We start from the raw sequence: 9,589 nt of genomic DNA, 5'->3' as shown, positions 1-9,589 counted from the left end.
AAATAGCTCCTGTTCCTTTACTGAAAAGGTACTAATTCTTCTTTTTAAACTTCAGTTTTGTCAAAGAGATGAGAAAGCTGCTAAGTACAAAGCACTGTAGTTTTTAATGTCAAACATCCTGATTTCATCAACTAGTACTTTTTTTGTTTGGGGTCCTGGGGGCTTGAACTCAGGGCCATGGCACTTCCCCTGAGCTTCTTTTCCTTAAGGCCAGCACTCTACCATGTGAGCCACAGTTCCACTTCTAGCTGGTAATTTATTTGAGATATGCATCTCACAGACTGTCTTGCCTGGGCTAGCTTTAAACCACTATCCTGAGATCTCAACCTCCTGAGTAGCCAGGATTACCAGTGCCAGGCAACAATATAATTTTTTTAAAGACAAGTGAACAGTCTTGTGTGTTTCACTGTCGTGTGTGACCTGGCATCCGCTGACAAGCCTTCCCATGCAATTCCAAATGCAGTTCCAAACTTCAGAATTCAGTTTCCAAAGCGGCACGGATGTGAGTCTCTGGGAGAAATGCCTGCATTCCTCTGCCTGACTGCCCACAGCTCTCGCTAGCATCTCAAGAAAGCTCACCCGTGACACAAGAAACTCTGATATCTGTCCACAGAAGACACATTGGTGTTCCCTGAGCATTCCTGGCCACCTGTACCAGGATTTGGGGACTGAGGCATTCAATGCCACAATGCAGGCAAGGCGTTGGCCACTTCTGCTTCCCAGGACCTGGAGCAAGCTCTTCCCTGCAAGCTGGGAGTGCTTGCTCTGCCGGCTGGAGAAATGAAGAAGTCCATGCTGGGTGGACATTGCTCTTGTCAACCACAGGGCTAGTTTTGCGGGCTGCCTGCCAAGGGACCCAGAGTGACCACTAGTGGCCATAAAACTGAGAGATGCCACTTTCTGGAATATGTTCATTTGTTTCTTTTTTAAAAAAGAATTGGTTTCTCTGTAGACATGACTCTGTAGACATAATGTTTTATTTCATAAATTAATATGTTTCTATGACATACAAACCCTTAGCCTAATTTTGACTAAGTTCTAAATACTAAGTCCCAGTGATTGTAAATAGAGATTCCCTCCTTGAACACTTGTTTGTTAAACTTGTCATTTAAAATATGATGTAAACATAAGCCATATAAAAAAATTTGGTTTCTTTACAACCGAATGCTCTGAATTTAGGAGACTCCTCATTCTGTTGAGCTACGCGGTCAAATCGGAGCACCCAGCCTCTGTGGAGCTAGAATGACCATGTAAGGAAGCAGCACAATACCTGGCTTATACCTGACATCCAACACAGGGTATGATTTCAACAGCCTCTGCACAGAGAACAGCCACGCAATTCCAGTCACAAGTGACCAGTGTTCATAGACTAAAGAAATGAGTGGCCAGCTGCTATCACAAACCCTCCAGCGACTGGGCAGTGTTTTCCTGCGTGTGCCAGTGAAATTCTGCAATGCCTCCAGACAGCTGAGGCCTCGGCTCGGTGTCAGGCAGACAGGCTACCATGTGCCCTAAAATCAAGATAGTCTATACATGATGCATCAGGAACAGAGCTAGCCCCAAACAATGGAGTTGCAGGCCTCAGAAGCATCTGTGCCACGAAGAGACCAGACAAGGTGACCCCAGCTGTGCAAACATCTCCTCCTCTGCCCAGTCACCTGGGACTCTCCACCCCTGAACTCACATAGCTCCACATCACAAGACTACCCCGCAGCCACAGCCCCAGCTTAGGCAGCACAAGCTATTTATTGCATCCTTTAAGTGCATAATACATTAAAGAAAAAATGATCGACAATGGCAATATATTGCTTTCTCTATTATTGAGGTGATATGAAAATAGAAAGGAAAATCCTCCGAGGACAGCTGAGGATCAGAGCCCTCACAGAGTCTCTGCCTGCAGGCCTGTGGGATGCTCTACTCAGAACAAAACCCCAGCAGTAAGGGTGGGGGCCCCTCAGCATCTCACATCCACCCCATCTGTGATGATGAAGCCCCTCAATTTTCACCAGTTTTTACCTCAAAATGGAAAGAGAAGATTGGTACATGTGAGGGGGAAAAACACTAAAAATAAGTAAATATCCTGGCTTAGCTGCTGTGGAAAGGCCAGGACCAGGGAGTGCAGGACAGGGCTGTGGCTGGCGGTAGCCTGGGGCTCAGAGCCCAGCAGGGCATCTGTGAGCCTCGAGGTGGTCTGTGATCAGTGATCTCGGCAATCCTTCACAGGACTACGTGGTTATGACCATGAACTTGGGATGAATTTAGTGGAATGGGATCTTCTCCACCCAGACCATAGCTGTGTGCCTCAGAACAAGCAGCTGTCCTCTCATGCCTTAGCCTTCTCGCGTGCAAAATGGAGGGAGAGAACCATGCTCCCTTCCAGGATTGCAATGGGATTAAGTGAACTGTTGTTTTTCAAAACTGGCAGAGAGGAAGCTGTATATATGTTACTAAATTGTCAATACTCATTTCAAGCTAAAATAAAACTGTTTCTAAGATATGAATGTAGACCAATGTAGAACAATCAATGCAGTTATTATTTTTTTTCATGAGAAACAGTAAGGAAAGTAAAAATACTGGGCTAACAAGAATCCTACCTGAGAATGATGATAAGGAAGGTGACTATTAACCCAGGAAACATACATCTCCACCTGGAGAGGGGAAGGGAAAGGATGACACTGTCCAAAAAGAAATGTACTCTTCACCTGACTTACATAAATATAGCCCCTCTATCCATCACCTCTATATTTTTTTAAAAAAAGAAGAAATAAAAAGGGAAAACATACATCTCACTGTTGGGGGGGGTGTTATTGGGGCTTGAACTCAGGACTTCACATTCTCAGCTGGCTTTTTTTTTATTGAAAGCTACCACTTGAGCCACAGCTCCACTTCTGTCTTTTGGCAGTTAATTGGAATTCAAGTTTACAGACTTTTCTTCTCAGATTGGCTTTGAACGGGGACCCGCAGATCTCAGCCTCCTGAATAGTTAAGATTACAGGCAGGGACCACCAGTGCTCAGCTGTATCCTCCTTCTTTCCCAGAACAAACAAATATTAAAGCCTTGGAAGTTATTTCAAAAGTTCAATGCAAACTAACAGAAGATACATGTTCCTAAGGGATAATCCAATAGGAAATTCAACCAGTCCTGATTCTTTTCATTCATAACATGATTATTCCTCTTCACTATCTATCAATTGAAAGGAATGAAAACTAGGTCATGTTGTCAACAAAAGAACGAAAAAGTTGCACAGCTAGTGAAAGATAAGGAAGTTTTCTGACTGCATGGATGGCCACAAACCTCCCCCACCCAAAACCTCCCCATCCTCTGCGATAAAAAAGGAAAAAAATACAGAAAACACAGTCTAAGGAGACAAGGTCTTCTGAAGGTCAAACATGGGAAGACTCAGCTCAGAGAAATTTCAGAGTTCACAAAAGCAGTTAGCAGCCTGAAACCACAGAACCCAAATGGTGCCCAGAGCCACAGCTATGCGTTTAGCTATGGACAGGGGGCAGCAATGGTTCCTGCTCCCAGTGAGGTCAGTGGTCACTGTGGCAGCCCACACACCCACAATTTTTACACCTGGCTCCCACCCTAGAGCCCTCTGCCCCGGGAGTCCAGGAGCTCAGCTCAACCCCCATGAAGAAAGCAGGCAAGGTCCCCGCGTGCCTACTCAACTGCCACGCTCACCTGCTCCGAACCTTGCCCACCAGCTCGCCAGCTTCAGGAACCAAATCCCCAGCACAGGGCCACCATTTTAACTAACTGAAGGCAGCTGTCCTGCCAAAGCCCTCCAAACCAGCCTGCTGCGTGCTTCCTGAAAGGACTAACCATGGTGGATCCATTGTCCCGTTTCTCCCCACCAACAGAAACAAGTAACTTTTACAAAGCAGACAGCCAGTCACAGCTTAAGGCTGAATGAGAGCTGTGAAGGCTCAAGTGCAGCGGGCTCAGCTTTAACCCACTCAGCCGACGCAGTTCTCACATCTGTCTTGCAGTGACCTCTCTGTATACTTTAAGCATATGAATCCCTGAGTGTTGGTGCTTTGAGGAATGATTAAATTCGCCCATCTGAAATTAGAGCAGGGCGGACTCTCTGCACAAAGCTTCTGATGGGTGAAGCTAGTGCGGCAGGGAAGGAGGGAGGGCAGGGGCGCCAGGGCTCAGGTCCTGGGAGGTTTCAGCCAGCAAACACATGTCCCAAACAGCTCCACATCCCCTCCGAGAGCTCAGTGGCTCTAGCACCACACTTGGCCTTGTGCCAGGCACTTTGCTTGTCACCTTGAATAGTTCACAATGGCACTACAGAAGTGACTATTCCCTCCAGCCATCAGAGGCTCTCCATGAGAATTCACGGGATTAGACAGCTCACAGAGGCTGTAAGAGGATCCAAGCAACGCAGCCGCCCACCCCCAAGTCCAGCCCCCCCCCCCCCCCCCCCGCTCAGCCTGTGTCCCTACAAGCATCCATCCCTTATCCAGGATCTGCCGTTTCCCTGCCTTGCCTGTGCAGAGTCGGGCAGTGCAGGCATCCTCAGTGTTCTGCTCTCAGGAGCACTTTCTGCAGCCACTGATCTATACAACATTTCATCCAGGGAAGAGAGAGATCACTCGGTGTGCTTCATTCAGATGCCATGTTTGTTAACTATCTTAGACTATGATTCAAAGATAATTTATGCCCAAATTACATTAGAGATACAATAAAAGGAAATTTTAATCATTACCATGGATCTGATAAGACCAGGGAAAGAAGTTTTCATCATAGAGCTCTCATTGTTCTTTCGATACTTTACTTACAATGATCATTTTTAAGCATTGCTACTATTAGCAGACGCCATCTACTGTGCCCTTCTGTTTATGAGAGCCTTATTCATCTACTCGCTTGCTTTTTTTTTAATGATACCATGTCTCTCCAAGTCGTTCAGGACAGTCTTGGGCTCTCATTTCTCCCTACTTAGCCTTGCAAGTCCTGGGATTACAGGCATGGATCACCACACCCAATTCTGACATCCCAATTGTAATGTATTTTTGTTTACATTGTACTATTTGGTGGCTGGCATAGATCTTCTTAATCAATTAGCAATAAATGCATAGTTTTAGGATATATATGGGAAATAAATTAGGCACAGGAAGAAAAAGATCCTCGTAATCCTAAAATATGTCTGTACATACGTTTTGCCAAAACCCTAGACACAGTTTTTCCTGCAGAATTCCCCTCCAAAACACCAGCACATGTGCACAGGATGGTACAGTTTATCTCCATTTTGTCAGATGAACTCCTACATGCCAGAAGCCCACGGTCAGAGGGAAGTGGACTAAAGAGTAGGAGGAATCCTTCCAGCAATCAAGAGAGAGGAGATGGAGTACAATAAAGAAGCCACATCATCTTGTTAAGAGCCGCCCCCTCACAAGTGTGAGCTCCTGTGAGTCCACTCAGCTAAGAGGAAGAAGAAGCACGAGGCCACCTGACTCCCAAATTTTCATCTCGCCAGCTTCTCCCCAAACTTGCCAAAATCTTGAAAGAAAATAAACTAGGCATACAAAGCAGGGAAGGGGGGAAGGGAGGGAGGAAAGGAAGGAGGGAGGGAGGGAGGGAGGGAGGGAGGGGGGGAGGGTGGGAGGGAGGGAGGTGAGAGAGAGAGAAAGAAAGAGAGAGAAAGAGAGAAAGACAGAGAGAGAGAGAGAGAGAGAGAGAGAGAGAGAGAGAGGGGGGGGGGGATAAGAAAAGGAGAAACAAAAGAGGACAGAAAGGACTCATACTAAGAATGCCTCACCCCAGTTTCTTGCAAGGACTCATAGTGCACGCCCATCCCCACTGCCAGCTTTGAGATTTCAATGTCATCATTCTTTCTCTTTGATCCAGAGATTAGGCAAGCATGTTATATGTGTTTCCCACATCCTGCCCACATCCTTTTATCTAGATGTCTTCAAGGTCTCACAATGAGGCACTAGAAACGTCTTTAAAAAGCTTTGTCTTAGCAAGCTCTTCTTGAAACCTCTCTTGTAATTGCAGATGGTGTTCCTGCCATTGCACATTCAATGAGTGTTCCTGGTCCTTTGAGCTTTGTGACAGAAAACTGTGCTTCAGGACTTGATCAGAAAACAGTTTTCTGCCCTCAGGGAGCTTACTTTCTAGGAGGAGATAATAAACAAGGAACCAAATATTAAGCTGCTTTCATGAAGTAGAGTTTTCCCTAAAGATAATAGGTTAGACTAGAGTCCTACTTCCAGAATGGTAAGAAGGAACTTTTTAGAAGGAAATACACACACACACACACACACACACACACACACACACACACACACACACACACACACATACACACAACACAATTCTTTCAGGAAAGGAATAAGACTGGCCTGATGAAAAACATGGAAAGTAATTGAACATAACTGAAACATAATAACAAATGAGATGAAGGAAAAAAAAATGGGAAAGGGCAATCTACATAAGGGTCACTGGATGCTCAGGAAATATTTCAATTAATGCAGTTACAAGGTGTAATTTAACTGGTAGAAAGCATGACTGATGCCTTAGGTATACACAGTACAGTACCAGATTCTGCCATCAGTGTTACTGATTACAGGGAGGGAGAGGCAAAGCTGTTGGAATGAGTATTAGAAATTCCATGCTTAATAGATTTCTGAATCTAGCAAAATAATAATAATAGCTCTAGGCTCATATTCCACTTGGAATATATTAAAAGTCTGTTTGGAAGCAAACTGTTTTTTAAAGTACCTTTGGATTAATTAGTTTAGCATTTTAATTTTAAGAAAGGATGAGGACCCTTAGCAAGAAGCATTTTGCATTTGGGTATTTGATTCTGCACCATAATGTTACATTAAAATAGTTTCTGGTGTGTTAATGAATAATAATCTTCTGAATACTGCGAATGTGAAAGGCCACTGTGACTCACCCAGCTTTCATTTGAGCTCATTGCATTTTAAAATTTGATTAATCCTTGTTACAAATGACATGATCATTTCATTTCTTAAATGAGACATTTTTATTATACTTGGGGCTTTTCACAAGGGGAATTTATGGGCTATGACAAGCCCTGAAACTTACATTTGATTTTCAAAATGGAAATTGTCCACAATTCTGCCTGTATCCTATGTGAACATCCCAGAAGAAATGTTCAGGTTTAGACGCCAAATGGACCCGAATGACGTTCTCTGGGCTCTTCTGAAGGATCTGAGATGACCCAGAAAAGAGCTGCTTGAAATAAACCTGTGCACCCAAGTGGCTCTTGTCGTTTTTAACTTGCAGTGTATAGATGTCAGTAGCATGGTAGACAGAGAAGCATCATCTCACCCTCTAAAAGGGGGAGGTGGACTCTGTCACCACTGGTGGCAATGCAGGCACAGTAGAAGGCGTGAGTGGGGGGTGAGGGAGTCAGTGCCCTCTGTGGGAATGGTCTCTGCCGGTGCTTCGTTCCTGTGACCATCCACACTGGTATTAAAACCAGACAGCCAGGTACTGGTGGCTCACACCTATCATCCTAGCTGCTCAGGAGGCTGGGATCTGAGGATCATGGTTAGAAGACAGCTCAGGCTTTTTAGGAAAGTCCAGGAGACTCTTATTTCCAATCAATGACCAAAAAGCTAGAAGTGAGCTGTGGTTCAAGTGGTAGAGAACCAGCCTGGAATGAAAAAAATCTAAGATAGAGTGTAAGGCCCTGAGTTCAAGCCCTAGCACACACACACACACACACACACACACACACTTATTTTCAATACCGTTCCTGCAGGAGTTCCCTGAAGATGGACTGTAGGAGTTGTGTGGCTTTTCCATTTTTCCATTGTGCCTTCCTAACAGTGAGGAATGGTCAGCAATCCAGAGGAATAATTACCCCCCCCCCCGTTTGCTCACTCACAGCCTTGGTCATCACTGATATGACTTTCTCTTCTATATCTCTTTTACCTGTTCAAAGAGCAACCTGATGATAGAGAATGTGTTCATTATCATGTTTCACCCACTGCTTTCCTCCTTTCATCCTGGCTGCTTCCCAGGTGGGCATCCTGGTGACAGCCATACAGCTGGGGTACAGAGCTGGCAGAGACCAATGGTCCTACCTCGGGAAATGTGGGGTTCACACTCAGGTCTAGGAGGGGTTTCACCATGTGCCATGCTGCCTTCTGTTTTATGAGCTAAATCTGGTAGCCCTTCACTAGGCCAGCACCCAGAACCTTCCTAGACCAGGCAGGTGGAAAGGGGGTCTGAAACCCCTGGGATTTCACCGCCCTGCTGACGAGTCCACTAAGAGCCAACAGCCTGAAGAACATGAGGTGGCTGGGTCCACCTGCCCACCTCGTGGCCACCTTGTCAGGGACAGTAAGCTGTGAGTGCAGCCCGCCAGATGGCCTGACAGACACTGCCACAGGAAGAATAGCAGTCCCAGTCCACCCCAGTGCCCTGGAAGACCCCAGGTAAGCCCTGCCTGCCTTCCTGACCCACGAAACCAGAATTGGTCAGCAAGTGCCGAGAGCTGGGTGACGGTGCAGCACTTGACTCAGTAACCACAGCAGAACAAAAGGAAGAAACAAGACAGATGGAAGCTGACGGTAGGGGCTGGTAGACACTGAACAGAAATGAAAGCCTCAAGTGTCTTTCGATGTTGGCAAATACATAACTTTTCTTCCCCATCAATTTTTAAATTGAAGGATTGCATTTGTTGTCATTTATCCTTTAGCTTTTTGATTGAAAGATGATAGTTGTCAGATACAGTCTTTAGAATATGTCTGGAAATCGAAAAGTACTGTAGTTCTAAGAAATAGTTCTCAACCTTCCCCTTCATGGATCTTTCTCTTTTATTGCATGATTCTTAAAAAAAATAATTTAGATATCTTGTTTATGACATAGCAGCAGCTGTTGATTCATTTGCTAATTAATGATGCAGGCAAACTCAGTATATAATATCCAGTGCTACCCCGTTTATAATTATGAGTTCTCTTCCTTGTTGTAGACCTTACATATTAGACAATTTTACAACTTCTACTCATTATTAGGTGCCATGAATAAACCCTTTGGATGAGTCAGTCATTGTTCCATCCATTTCATCTTCATGCTCCTCTTCCTCAGTTACTGCCCAGGACCTGTCATAGGCCCTGCCCCCATCCCTCTTGGCCACGCCTTTCTCTTCCCACTGCAGTTGAGAAGCAGGGCACCCAGCTTGCTCCCAAAGCCCAGGTCCTCATCCTGAAACTTGTGAGGAGGTTAGTTTGAATGCAAAGGGGACCTGCAGTTAAAAGGCTTTGAAAGTTCAGAGCCTCTACTGTGTTATTTGGCCCAATTTAGCATGGATACTAAGGAAGAGGAGAAGCAACAGAATTGCACTCAGAGAAAGAAGGGGGATGTGACAATAGAACTGGGGTTTGGAGAGATGGATGTCAAGTGAGGGATGGGTATTGAGATGGGGAATGAGTACTGGGATGGGAGATGGGTATTGAGATGGGGAATGAGTACTGGGATGGGAGATGGGTATTAATATGGGGAATGGAGGATGGGTGTCGAGATGGGGGATGGGCGTTAAGATAGGGGATGGGTACTGAGATAAGGGATGAATATTGGGATGGGGGATGAGTATTGGGATGG

Source organism: Megascapheus bottae, chromosome 7, assembly GCF_031878675.1.
Source record: "Megascapheus bottae isolate mThoBot1 chromosome 7, mThoBot2.hap1, whole genome shotgun sequence".
Classification (NCBI taxonomy): domain Eukaryota; kingdom Metazoa; phylum Chordata; class Mammalia; order Rodentia; family Geomyidae; genus Megascapheus; species Megascapheus bottae.
The sequence above is the reverse complement of the archived record's forward strand: the minus strand, read 5'-3'. Positions refer to the sequence as shown.